Source organism: Hyla sarda, chromosome 5 (genome assembly GCF_029499605.1).
Source record: "Hyla sarda isolate aHylSar1 chromosome 5, aHylSar1.hap1, whole genome shotgun sequence".
NCBI lineage: Eukaryota > Metazoa > Chordata > Amphibia > Anura > Hylidae > Hyla > Hyla sarda.
In genome coordinates, this window is record NC_079193.1 from 243,408,939 (window position 1) to 243,423,689 (window position 14,751).

The following is a 14,751-nucleotide window of genomic DNA, read 5'->3' on the forward strand; positions in this document are numbered from 1 at the left end:
AAGTCTTGCCAGGGGTAGCGACCTGGGTGCCGCCTGCCGCAGCAAGTCCATAACGCTTTGCGTCAGGCTCTGGTGAAAACCAGTGGCACATTAGGCTCCACTCCCTAGTACGGTCCGTGTCATCTGCCACACTGCCACCAGAGTTCCTGTCTACTGAAACGTGAGTGTTACACTTACTAATTTTTGTACTAACAGTCATTATTTTCACTAAAGTAAAACAAAATCAAACCTAAATAAAAAAAGGTATCATTTTATTTGTATAAAACTACAAAATAAAGATAAGATGTAACTTTTAACGAAAAGGGCACTGTGTAGAAATGGAAGTCCCCAAAATTTCAAAATAGCGTTTTTTTTTTTCTATTTTGTCCCACAAATTTTTATTTTTGGGGTTTTGACGTTGATTTTTTGGTAACATGACTGATGCAATTACAAAGTACAATTGGTAGTGCAAAAAACAAGCCATCATTTGGGTCTATAGGGGTAAAATTTAAAGGGTTGGGATTTTTAAAAGGCGAGGAGAAAAAAACCCTCAGTCCTTAAAGGGTTAAGAACTATATATTTTTATGTTCTGTTTGCTATGTTTTGTGCAACTTAATAAAGTTAGGAAATTAGGTATATATGATGATTTTCCTGCTTTGGTAAAAAATATTTTATAGTAATTTTATAGTAATTATATAATAATTTGATGTAATATTTGCCTATCTATCAGGGCCTGATAATTTAAATCTTTATAACTGGTATTATCTATGACATTGAAAAGGGAATTTTGCTTTTAACTAGTTCATATTTAAAGGGGTATTCCAGGCAAAAATCAACTGGCTCCGGAAAGTTAAACAGATTTGTAAATTACTTCTATTAAAAAATCTTAATCCTTCCAATAGTTATTAGCTTCTGAAGTTTTCTGTCTAACTGCTCAATGATGATGTCACGTCACGGGAGCTGTGCATGATGGGAGAATATCCCTTGCATGATGGGAGAATATCCCCATAGGAGCTGGACAGCTCCCGGGATGTGAGTCATCAGAACGCAGTTAGACAGAAAACAGCAACTTAACTTCAGGAGCTAATAACTATTGGAAGGATTAAGATTTTTTTTATAGAAGTAATTTACAAATCTGTTTAACTTTCCGGAGCCAGTTGATCTATAAAAAAAAGTTTTTGCCTGGAATACCCCTTTAAATTTGTTGGCTAGTAGCTTACTTGTCCTGTTTTCCTAGCAGTAAAAAAGCATTCTCTTTCTTCTGAAAATGTATTCTACATTTTATTATATTATTAAATAAAGCTGATGCTATAGCCTTTTCAGTCCTTCAGTCCTTTATACAAGGTTTGCTTAAAAAATGATTTATTAGAGATCTCTAAAAGGTGGATATTTCAAAAATATACCATGAAGAGCATAGAACCTAACCTTTACTTTATTTAAAATAGCAGAACCTAAAAGAGTGCTATTTATCACTCAAAGCTGGTTTATTAGTGGAAAGCAGAAGGAGAGCAACATCTACAGCTCCTCATGTTGCACTAAAATAGTGGCTTTATTAGTAGGAGTGTTTTAGCAGTTTTTTTTTATTTTATATTAAGTGACTTCTCAGAACTCTCTTTTTTTAATGTATATTTTGTTTAATTTATGGTAAAGTATTCATTAAATATGGTAGAAATAAACAGATTTGTTTATAATATAATTGATTAACCTCCAAGGGATGTGTTAAAGGGCTGGGGGTCTCAGTTGGTCTTGAAGGGATACATATGACTAGCACATCATCCTATTAGAACAGGTTAGGTACTTTATCTACCACAATGTCCAGTATGAATTTGGAGAAAAATGTATAGCACTTTTCAGAGGCCGGAAGTACCCTCCAAGAGTCTTACATATCTTCTTTAAATATCACAAATATATGTGTTTTACCATCTTTTTTAAATTCAGTTTGTTTGTTTTTTGTCCAAGTTTGTGAACTTTCTATTCTATTAAACTCTCTGCATAGGATAATTGTACCATATGGATCTTTTTGTAATTAGTTTTTTTGCTTTTTTAAGAATTTCCCTTGATGTTTATAAGGCACACATAAGGCATTGATAGTGTATTCTACATTATTAATGATGCATTGGAGTGTAATAAACCTGCCTTTTTATCCTCCAAAACTGTTATACGTTGAAGCCAGGGGATTGCTGTTGGCCAAAAATACACCTTTTTTTTTTATTAGCAGATACAAAATATGTGAAAAGTCTTTGTTTTTAACCCTGTTTGTCTCTTGGGGAAATAGGTCAATTTCTTAGATGTATAATTTATTGCAATAAAGAGATTTGTATTCTTTCCACATCATGGATCCTTTATCTGTACTGCTCTTTAACCTCTTAATGACCACATGCTTTTTCCCCCCATATTTTCCTCCTCACCTTCCAATATCAATAACCGTAGCTTTTCTTTTTCTTTTTCATTAACAGAGTCACATGAGGGTTTGTTTTTTCCAGGACTAATCAAATTGTTAATGCTATCTTTCCCTATTTTTTGATGACACCCTTCACCCTTGATATTCTTCCATAAAAAAATAGTGCAAAGCAAAACACAATTCTGAAACTTTTTGGAGCTTTCATTTTTATTCAAGTCACTGTGTAGTAAAACTGACATGACATTGTTTATTGTTTGGGTCAGTATGATTATACTGATACTCAAATATTTATTTTTAAGTCTATACAGCTATGTCAAAACCTTTTAACTTTTTTGTATTTGTAATGAATCTAGAGTTCCCTAAAGATCCTAGTAGCTTGACTGAAATCTCTTCTGCAATTTAGAATGGTAGCTGATAAATCTAAAATTATATGTTCTTAAATCTCACAAAAACGTTTTCAGCTTTGGGTGCTGCTCTGGGATGATTTTCTTTACAATTATAAAAAAAATGCAATATATATATATATATATATATATATATATATATATATATATATTAGGGGAATATGCAAATCAGCTCATTACATCACCTTTTCCCTGTTCCCTGGTATCAGCTTAGCTCCAGTTACGGAAAATAAAAAGCTAATCGGGATTAATGCCAAGCCAGAACACACACACACACACTCTCTCTCTCTCTCTCTCTCTCTCTCTCTCTCTCTCTCTCTCTCTCTCTCTCTCTCTCTCTCTCTCTCTCTGTGTAGGTATGTATGGCCTTTAACAATAACTGGCCATTATGAGTTTAACAGGAAAAAAATTAAAAACGTCTATATATATATATATATATATATATATATATATATATATATATACAAAAACCTAAAAATATTGCAGCACTACTCAGCCTGCGTCCAAAAACTTCTTGACCCAAGTCCTTAGTTTAGATAAGATCCAACAACAACGCAGCACTCCAAAAAACGGTGAAAAAGTGTTGATTTATTCCTGTCACATCAGTACAAGCTTGTACTGATATAAAAGGAATAAATCAACACTTTTTTCACAGTTTTTTGGAGTGCTGCGTTGTTGTTGGATCATATATATATATATATATATATATATATATATATATATACGGGATGAGTATTTAACTCAGGGAGAGTTCACCACTCCTGGTGTGACGGAGCTTTCAAGGGCCACTAAGCACTCCGAAGGCATTCTGGGTAGGGGAATATGAAAATCAGCTCATTACATCACCTTTTCAGGCGATGTTCCCTGGTATCAGCTTAGTTCCAGTTACGGAATATAAAAAGCTAATCGGGATTAATGCCAAGCCAGAACTCACTCACTCACTCACTCTCTCACTCACTCTCACTCTCACTCTCACTCTCACTCTCACTCTCACACTCTCTCTCTCTCAGGAAAGAGCACCCATCTGCAGACAGCTGTTTCAGGGTACTTACCCCTCGTCAGTACAGAGCAGGGTAATCTGGCTTGGCAGAGATGAGGGGCCTTAGACCAACTAAACGGAAGGAGTATTTAACTCAGGGAGAGTTCACCACTCCTGGTGTTAAGGCCCCTCATCTCAGCCAAGCCAGATTACCCTGCTCTGTACTGACGAGGGGCAAGTACCCCGAAACAGCTGTCTGCAGATGGGTGCTCTTTCTTTCTTGAGAGAGAGAGTTCTGGCTTGGCCTTAATCCCGATTAGCTTTTTATATTCCGTAACTGGAGTTAAGCTGATACCAGGGAACATCGCCTGAAAAGGTAATGTAATGAGCTGATTTGCATATTCCCCTACCCAGAATGCCTTCGGAGTGCTTAGTGGCCCTTGAAAGCTCCGTCACGCCAGGAGTGGTGAACTCTCCCTGAGTTAAATACTCATCCCGTATATATATATATATATATATATATATATATATATATATATATATATGATCCAACAACAACGCAGCACTCCAAAACACGGTGAAAAAAGTGTTGATTTATTCCTTTTACATCAGTACAAGCTTGTACTGATGTGACAGGAATAAATCAACACTTTTTTCACTGTTTTTTGGAGTGCTGCGTTGTTGTTGGATCTTATCTAAACTAAGGACTTGGGTCAAGAAGTTTTTGGACGCAGGCTGAGTAGTGCTGCAATATTTTTTGTTTTTTGTATATATATATATATATATATATATATATATATATATATATATATATATATAGACGTTTTTAATTTTTTTCCTGTTAAACTCATAATGGCCAGTTATTGTTAAAGGCCATACTATATACGCACTCAGCGCTTTTAAATTTTTTCCTATTAAACTCAAAGGGGCCAGTTATTGTTAAAGACCAGAATGTCTACATACCTTCTTTTAACGCCTAATTCAGTGGAGTATGTTCCTATCATAAGTGTAATATATACACAGAGTGGCAGAGGCCTAAATTTATCAGACGCAGGCAGAGGTCGCAGCAGAGTAGGGGTGCATGGCAGCAGGAGTTGCAGCGAGAGGTCTGAGCTCCAGGTGTCAGCTAGCGGTCGTGTCTCAACCAGCAACCCAGCAGCAGTCATTGATTGGTTAACTCGGTCATACACTTCTTTCCAAATGACATATGACACCCCCAGTCAACAGTTGGGGGGTTGTATAACAATTATTTGTTTAAATTAAATTAAATATTATAAAAAAATGTACAAGTCACATGAAGATTACAGGCGTCGCTATTAGAGCGTCTGGATGTGGCCGCAGGGTTGGGAGACCATATGGCGTCACTATTGAAAATATATTTTAATTCAATTTTGATTTATTTAAATTTTTTAAAATCCTTTTTGAGTACCCATTGGAGGGCAAGTCTGGTGCCAGCAGCCGGGGTAATTCCACCTCCAAGTAGTGGAAGTGTTAAGATTTTTAAGTAGAAGAAAATCACAAATCTGGAGAAAAAAAAATTGAAACCAACTGGTGGCAAAACTTTAATCTCAGAGTTCTCCTTGTTAAACAACTTCACTCAGGGTTTATGGAACGGACTGTTGCAGAAATGTCTACAACTTAAACTTTAAATCCACCCTTTATGACCTTGTCACATATGATACTACCTTTTTTTTTTATTTCACTTTTATCACAGATTTTAAGGTTTTTTGAAGTTTGTATTTTTTTGCACTTGCGTGTCCTGTAATCAGGGCTATAGCTCCCAAGAGGCAAGAGAGGCGATCGCTTCAGGTGCGCTGTTGCATGGGGGCCCAGCAGGCAGGGCTGCATTGGCCCTGGCGCTGCACCTGCTTGCACAGGGCGTCAGGCACACATTACACTGAGGCATTGATGTCACGATTCGGCTGGCTGGAGGTGGATCCTCTGTGCCAGAGAGGGATTGGCGTGGACCGTGCTGGTGGACCGGTTCTAAGTTGCTACTGGTATTCACCAGAGCCCGCCGCAAAGCGGGATGGTCTTGCAGTGGCGCTAGCAACCAGGTCGTATCCACCAGCAACGGCTCAACCTCTCTGACTGCTGAAGGTAGGCGCGGTACAAGGGAGTAGACAAGAGCAAGGTCGGACGTAGCAGAAGGTCAGGGCAGGCAGCAAGGATCGTAGTCAAGGGCAACGGCAGTAGGTCTGGAACACAGGCTAGGAGCACACAAGGAAACGCTTTCACTGGCACAATGGCAACAAGATCCGGCGAGGGAGTGCAGGGGAAGTGAGGTATAAATAGGGAGTGCACAGGTGAACACACTAATTAAGCTAGCTGCGCCAATCAGTGGCGCAGTGGCCCTTTAAATTGCAGAGACCCGGCGCGCGCGCGCCCTAAGGAGCGGGGCCGCGCGCGCCGGGACAAGACCGACGGAGAGCGAGTCAGGTACGGGAGCCGGGATGCGCATCGCGAGCGGGCGCCTCCCGCATCGCGAATCGCATCCCGGCTGAGAGAGGTATTGCAGCGCACCCGGTCAGCAGGTCTGACCGGGGCAATGCAAATGCGAGGATGTTGCGAGCGCTCCGGGGAGGAGCGGGGACCCGGAGCGCTCGGCGTAACAGTACCCCCCCCTTGGGTCTCCCCCTCTTCTTGGAGCCTGAGAACCTGAGGATAAGACTTTTGTCTAGGATGTTGTCCTCAGGTTCCCAGGATCTCTCTTCTGGACCACAGCCTTCCCAATCCACCAAGAAATTTTTTTTCCCTCTGACCGTCTTGGAGGCCAGAATCTCCTTCACGGAGAAGACGTCAGAAGAACCGGAAACAGGAGTGGGAGAAACAAGTTTGGGAGAGAAGCGGTTAATGATGAGTGGTTTAAGGAGAGAGACATGGAAGGCATTGGGAATACGAAGAGAAGGAGGAAGAAGGAGTTTGTAAGAGACAGGGTTAATCTGGAACAAGACTTTGAAAGGACCAAGATAGCGTGGTCCCAGTTTGTAACTGGGGACACGAAAGCGGACATATTTAGCGGAGAGCCATACTTAGTCTTCGGGAGCAAAAATGGGGGGAGTTCTTCTTTTCTTATCGGCAAACCTTTTCATGCGGGATGAAGCCTGTAAAAGAGAATTTTGGGTCTCTTTCCATATGGTGGAAAGATCACGAGTCACTTCATCCACAGCGGGCAAACCAGAGGGCAAGGGAATAGGGAGGGGGGGAAGAGGGTGACGGCCGTACACCACGAAAAATGGGGACTTAGCAGAAGATTCGGAGACTCTGAAGTTGTATGAGAATTCGGCCCATGGTAGAAGATCTGCCCAGTCATCCTGGCGGGAGGAAACAAAATGCCGTAAATAGTCACCCAGGACCTGGTTAATTCTTTCTACTTGCCCATTGGATTGGGGATGATAAGAAGAAGAGAAGTTTAATTTAATCTTGAGCTGTTTACAGAGGGCCCTCCAGAATTTAGACACGAATTGGACGCCTCTATCCGAGACGATCTGCGTGGGCAAACCGTGAAGACGAAAAATGTGTACAAAAAATTGTTTTGCCAACTGAGGCGCTGAAGGAAGACCAGGAAGAGGAATAAAATGTGCCATCTTGGAAAATCGATCAACGACCACCCAAACAACTGTGTTGCCACGGGATGAGGGTAAGTCTGTAATAAAGTCCATACCAATCAGTGACCAAGGCTGTTCGGGGACAAGCAGAGGATGAAGGAGACCAGCAGGCTTCTGGCGAGGAGTCTTATCCCGGGCACAGACAGTACAGGCCCGCACAAAATCAACAACATCCGTCTCCAGAGTCGGCCACCAATAGAAACGAGAGATGAGTTGCAAGGATTTTTTGATGCCCGCATGGCCTGCGAGGTGGGAGGAGTGTCCCCATTTGAGAATCCCGAGACGCTGGCGTGGAGAAACGAAGGTCTTCCCTGGAGGAGTTTGCCTGATGGAGGCTGGAGAAGTGGAGATCAGACAGTCAGGAGGAATGATGTGTTGCGGAGAGAGCTCTACTTCCGAGGCATCCGAGGAACGAGAGAGGGCATCCGCCTTAATGTTCTTGTCGACAGGGCGAAAATGAATTTCAAAGTTAAAACGGGCAAAGAACAACGACCACCTGGCCTGGCGAGGGTTCAGCCGTTGGGCAGACTGGAGATAGGAGAGATTCTTGTGATCAGTGTATATGATAACTGGAAATTTTGATCCCTCCAGCAGATGCCTCCATTCCTCAAGCGCCAATTTAATGGCCAGTAGTTCTCGATCCCCGATGGAGTAGTTTCTCTCCGCCGGAGAGAAGGTCCTAGAAAAAAACCCACAAGTAACAGCATGCCCGGAAGAATTTTTTTGTAGAAGGACAGCTCCAGCTCCCACTGAGGAGGCATCTACCTCCAATAGGAAGGGTTTAGATGGGTCAGGTCTGGAGAGCACGGGAGCAGAAGAAAAGGCAGACTTGAGATGTTTAAATGCGTCTTCCGCTTGGGGAGACCAGGACTTGGGATTGGCATTTTTCTTGGTTAAAGCCACGATAGGAGCCACAATAGTGGAAAAGTGTGGAATAAATTGTCTGTAATAATTGGCGAACCCCAAAAAACGTTGGATAGCACGGAGTCCGGAGGGGCGTGGCCAATCTAAGACGGCAGAGAGTTTATCTGGGTCCATTTGTAGTCCCTGGCCAGAGACCAAGTATCCTAGGAAAGGAGGAGATTGACATTCAAACAGACATTTCTCCATTTTGGCATAAAGTTGATTGTCTCGAAGTCTCTGAAGAACCATGCGGACATGCTGGCGGTGTTCTTCTAAGTTGGCAGAAAAAATCTGAATATCGTCCAGATAAACCACAACACAGGAATATAAGAGATCACGAAAAATTTCATTAACAAAGTCTTGGAAGACAGCAGGGGCGTTGCACAGGCCAAAGGGCATGACCAGATACTCAAAGTGTCCATCTCTGGTGTTAAATGCAGTCTTCCATTCGTCCCCCTCCCTGATGCGGATGAGATTATAAGCACCTCTTAAGTCCAGTTTGGTAAAGATGTGGGCACCTTGTAGGCGATCAAAGAGTTCCGAGATAAGAGGTAGGGGGTAGCGGTTCTTTACCGTGATTTTATTAAGTCCGCGGTAATCAATGCAAGGACGTAGGGAGCCATCTTTTTTGGACACAAAAAAAAATCCAGCTCCGGCAGGAGAGGAGGATTTGCGGATAAACCCCTTTTTTAAATTTTCCTGGATGTACTCTGACATGGCAAGAGTCTCTGGAGCAGACAGAGGATAAATTCTGCCCCGGGGTGGAGTAGTACCCGGGAGGAGGTCAATTGGACAGTCATAAGGCCTGTGAGGAGGTAAAGTCTCAGCTTGCTTTTTGCAAAACACGTCAGCATAGTCCATATAAGCCTTAGGAAGACCGGTTACAGGGGGAACCACAGGGTCACGGCAGGGAGTACTGGGAACCGGTTTAAGACAGTCCTTGAAACAAGAAGTACCCCAGTTCTTGACTTCTCCTGTGGACCAATCAAGGGTTGGGGAATGGCGTTGAAGCCACGGTAATCCAAGAAGAATTTCGGAAGTGCAGTTGGAGAGGACCAAAAATTCAATTTTTTCGTGATGAGGTCCGATGCACATTAGGAGAGGTTCCGTGCGGTAACGCACGGTACAGTCCAATCTTTCATTGTTAACAGAATTGATGTAGAGGGGTCTGGCGAGACTGGTCACCGGGATGTTGAACCTGTTGATGAGAGAGGCCAAGATAAAATTTCCTGCAGATCCGGAATCCAAGAAGGCCATAGTAGAGAAGGAGAAGGTAGAGGAAGATATCCGCACAGGCACAGTAAGGCGTGGAGAAGCAGAGTTGACATCAAGAACTGTCTCGCCTTTGTGCGGAGTCAGCGTACGTATTTCCAGGCGGGGAGGACGGATAGGACAATCCTTCAAGAAGTGTTCGGTACCGGCACAGTACAGGCACAGATTCTCCATGCGGTGTCGTGTCCTCTCTTGAGGTGTCAAGCGAGACCGGTCAACTTGCATAGCCTCCACGGCGGGAGGCACAGGAACGGATTGCAGAGGACCAGAGGAGAGAGGAGCCGGGGAGAAAAAACGCCTCGTGCGAACAAAGTCCATATCCTGGCGGAGCTCCTGACGCCTTTCGGAAAAACGCATGTCAATGCGGGTGGCCAGATGAATAGGTTCATGCAGGTTAGCAGGAATTTCTCGTGCGGCCAGCACATCTTTAATGTTGCTGGATAGGCCTTTTTTAAAGGTCGCGCAGAGGGCCTCATTATTCCAGAATAATTCGGAGGCAAGAGTACGGAATTGGATGGCGTACTCGCCAACAGAAGAATTACCCTGGACCAGGTTCAGCAGGGCAGTCTCAGCAGAAGAGGCTCGGGCAGGTTCCTCAAAGACACTTCGAATCTCCGTGAAGAAGGAGTGTACAGAGGCAGTGACGGGGTCATTGCGGTCCCAGAGCGGTGTGGCCCATGACAGAGCTTTCCCAGACAGAAGGCTGACTACGAAAGCCACCTTAGACCTTTCAGTAGGAAACTGGTCCGACATCATCTCCAAGTGCAGGGAACATTGCGAAAGAAAGCCACGGCAAAACTTAGAGTCCCCATCAAATTTATCCGGCAAGGATAATCGTAGGCCGGAACCGGCCACTCGCTGCGGAGGAGGTGCAGGAGCTGGCGGAGGAGATGATTGCTGAAGCTGTGGTAGTAGCTGCTGTAGCATCACGGTCAGTTGAGACAGCTGGTGGCCTTGTTGCGCTATCTGTTGTGACTGCTGGGCGACCACCGTGGTGAGGTCGGCGACAACTGGCAGTGGGACTTCAGCGGGATCCATGGCCGGATCTACTGTCACGATTCGGCTGGCTGGAGGTGGATCGTCTGTGCCAGAGAGGGATTGGCGTGGACCGTGCTGGTGGACCGGTTCTAAGTTGCTACTGGTATTCACCAGAGCCCGCCGCAAAGCGGGATGGTCTTGCAGCGGCGGTAGCAACTAGGTCGTATCCACCAGCAACGGCTCAACCTCTCTGACTGCTGAAGGTAGGCGCGGTACAAGGGAGTAGACAAGAGCAAGGTCGGACGTAGCAGAAGGTCAGGGCAGGCAGCAAGGATCGTAGTCAGGGGCAACGGCAGGAGGTCTGGAACACAGGCTAGGAACACACAAGGAAACGCTTTCACTGGCACAATGGCAACAAGATCCGGCGAGGGAGTGCAGGGGAAGTGAGGTATAAATAGGGAGTGCACAGGTGAACACACTAATTAAGCCAGCTGCGCCAATCAGTGGCGCAGTGGCCCTTTAAATTGCAGAGACCCGGCGCGCGCGCGCCCTAAGGAGCGGGGCCGCGCGCGCCGGGACAAGACCGACGGAGAGCGAGTCAGGTACGGGAGCCGGGATGCGCATCGCGAGCGGGACCCGGAGCGCTCGGCGTAACAATTGATTCCCAACCGGGGTGCCAGAACACTCTGGTGGGAAATATGGAGCAATTTTTTTTTATTCCCTGCCCAGGCCTGCACATCTGGGAGTCACAGACATGCAGGCCAGGCGGGAGGGAAGTCTGTGTGCAGTGCCGGGACAGGTGATGCTGCAGCTCCAATCCTTGAGTATCCTCCCTATCCTGTGGAGCAGATCTGAGCAGAAGCCTACTCAGCTTCAGGTAGTGCACCCCCACCCTTCTTTTACTCCTCTACACCTCTCTGTCACCCCTCGTAACCTCTCTGTAACCCCTGAACACCCCTCTGTTATGCCGTACACCCCTCTGTCATCCCTCTAAACCCCTCTGTCACCCCTGTATACCTCTCTGTCACCCATGCACACACCTCTACACCCCTGTCTCCCATGTACACCCCTCTGTCACTGTGTGGGGTAAGGCTGAATGCATTGTGTGTGGGTGAGGCAGGAGGCATTGTGTATGGGGGAATGCTGGAGGAATATGGGTAAGGCAGGAGGCATTGTGTGTGTGTGTGTGCTTGTGGGGGGGGGGACAACTGGGCAACTTTTCCTCTGCACAGATTTTGATAAATCTCCCCCTTGTGCATTGTGGGAAGGCTGTTGGCAATGTGTTTGGAGGAGGCTGGAGTCATTTGTGGGGAACAGGGGAGGATAATGCTGGAAAAGTGCAGAGCCTAATACTAATATGTATGTGTTGCAGGTTCTGCCCTAAAGAATTTTGTCTGGAACAGATTATCACAATGTCCTGGGCCAGAAAATAAAAGAGAATGACTCTGATCAGTGAATATGTCATTTGTGAATCGCTGCATCAAACCGAACTGTAATCTGCATAAGAAACATATTAAAAAAATATTCGGTAAGGATGTCCATCTAAATGTTTTTTTCCCAAGGGGTGCCCCAAGCCAAAATGGGGGGTGGGAAGGGGGGGGGGGGGGTGGTGTGCAATTTTCTGTTCTTGACTCAGGAGCAAAAAGAGCTAGCTACAGCTCTGTCTGTAATGCACATGTAACAATGTTTAGCACTTCTCTTGTTCTCTGTAGTTTGCAGACTTTGTTTAAATGTTTTATAAGTTATGAAAAGTGACTTGTAAAATTTATAATCATAATTTAACATTCTAATAGGCTGTAGATAAATAAACACTTATTTACATAAATAAAAAGCTACACATCTGTCTGGATTGGAGTGTAAATGTGGGATGTTCGTAGGATAGCTTGGATATGAAGAGTGCTGTAGAAGTGACACTAATGTGAACACATTCTTTCAAAAACATCATTGGTGTTCATAGACATTTAACCCCTTAACGACCCCACATCACACTGCGACCCCACATCACATCGCGTTGGTCCCGGCGCTCATCAACGACCAGGACCCGTGGCTAATACCACACGGCAATGTGCGGTATTAACCCTTTAGAAGCGGCGGTCAAAACTGACCGCCGCTTCTAAAGAGAAAGTGAAAGTATCCCGACTAGTCAGTCGGGCTGTTCGGGACCGCGGCGTCCCGAACAGCTTACAGGACACCAGGAGGGCCCTTACCTGCCTCCTTGGTGTCCGATCGACGAATGACTGCTCCGTGCCTGAGATCAAGGCAGGAGCAGTCAAGTGCCGATAACACTGATCACAGGCGTGTTAATACACGCCAGTGATCAGCATAGGAGATCAGTGTGTGCAGTGTTATAGGTCCCTATAGGACCTATAGCACTGCAAAAAAAAGTTAAAAAAAAAGTGTTAATAAAGGTCATTTAACCACTTCCCTAATAAAAGTTTGAATCACCCCCCTTTTCCCATAAAAAAAAATAAAACACAGTAAATAAAATAAAAAATAAACATATGTGGTATCGCCGCGTGCGTAAATGTCTGAACTATAAAAATATATAATTAATTAAACTGCACGGTCAATGGCGTACGCGCAAAAAAATTCCAAAGTCCAAAAAAGCTTATTTTTGGTCACTTTTTATACCATTAAAAAATGAATAAAAAGTGATCAAAAAGTCCGATCAAAACAAAAGTTGTACCAATAAAAACTTCAGATCACGGCACAAGAAATGAGTCCTCATACCATCCTTTATGTGGAAAAATAAAAAAGTTATAGGGATCAGAAGATGACATTTTTAAACATATACATTTTCCTGCATGTAGTCATGATTTTTTGCAGAAGTGCGACAAAATCAAACCTATATAAGTAGGGTATCATTTTAACCTTATGGACCTACAGAATAATTATAAGGTGTAATTTTTACCGAAATATGCACTGCGTAGAAACGGAAGCCCCAAAAGTTACAAAATGGTGTTTTTTCTTCGATTTTGTCGTACAATGATTTTTTTTTCCGTTTCGCCGTGAATTTTTGGGTGAAATTACTAATATCACTGCAAAGTAGAATTGGTGATGCAAAAAATAAGCCATAATATGGATTTTTAGGTGGAAAATTGAAAGGGTTATGATTTTTAAAAGGTAAGGAGGAAAAAACTAAAGTGCAAAAACTGAAAAACCCTGAGTCCTTAAGGGGTTAATCATTTTATTAAAGTGCTAATTAGTTTGTGTTTATAATGTGAAAGTGTCCAAAACATTTTATCATGTTTTATTCAGGCTTCAGTTTACAAGTACTTTTGTAGTTTGCAGACTTTGTTTAAAGACATTTTATAATTTATGAAAAGTGACTTGTACATTTTTTAATAATATTTAATATAATTTAAATAAATAATTGCTATACATAAAAGCCAGGTAAGAAGTCCAGAATGGAAGGTAACTCTTGTCACTACATTCTCATGGCATGAAGGACATTTCCAAAAGAATCTGCATGTCAAACTAAATAACAGTTTTATTTCACTAAGGGTGGATTCACACTACGTTTTCACCCATACGGGAGCGCATACAGCAGGGGGGAGCTAAAACCTCGCGCTCCCGTATGCCTTCGTATGCGCTTCCGTATGTAATTCATTTCAATGAGCCGGCCGGAGTGAAACGTTCGGTCCGGTCGGCTCATTTTTTAAATAAATAATTGCTATACATAAAAGCCAGGTAAGAAGTCCAGAATGGAAGGTAACTCTTGTCACTACATTCTCATGGCATGAAGGACATTTCCAAAAGAATCTGCATGTCAAACTAAATAACAGTTTTATTTCACTAAGGGTGGATTCACACTACGTTTTCACCCATACGGGAGCGCATACAGCAGGGGGGAGCTAAAACCTCGCGCTCCCGTATGCCTTCGTATGCGCTTCCGTATGTAATTCATTTCAATGAGCCGGCCGGAGTGAAACGTTCGGTCCGGTCGGCTCATTTTTGCGCCGTATGCGCTTTTCCCCCGGACCTAAAACTGTGGTCAACCACGGTTTGAGGTCCGGTCGTAAAAGCGCAGACAGCGCAAAAATGAGCCGACCGGACCGAACGTTTCACTCCAGCCGGCTCATTGAAATGAATGACATATGGGAGCGCATACGAAGGCATACGGGAGCGCGAGGTTTTAGCTCCCCCCTGCCGTATGCGCTCCCGTATGGGAGAAAACGTAGTGTGAACCCAGCCTAACCCAGCACACTCTCTCTGTGTGTCACGGCA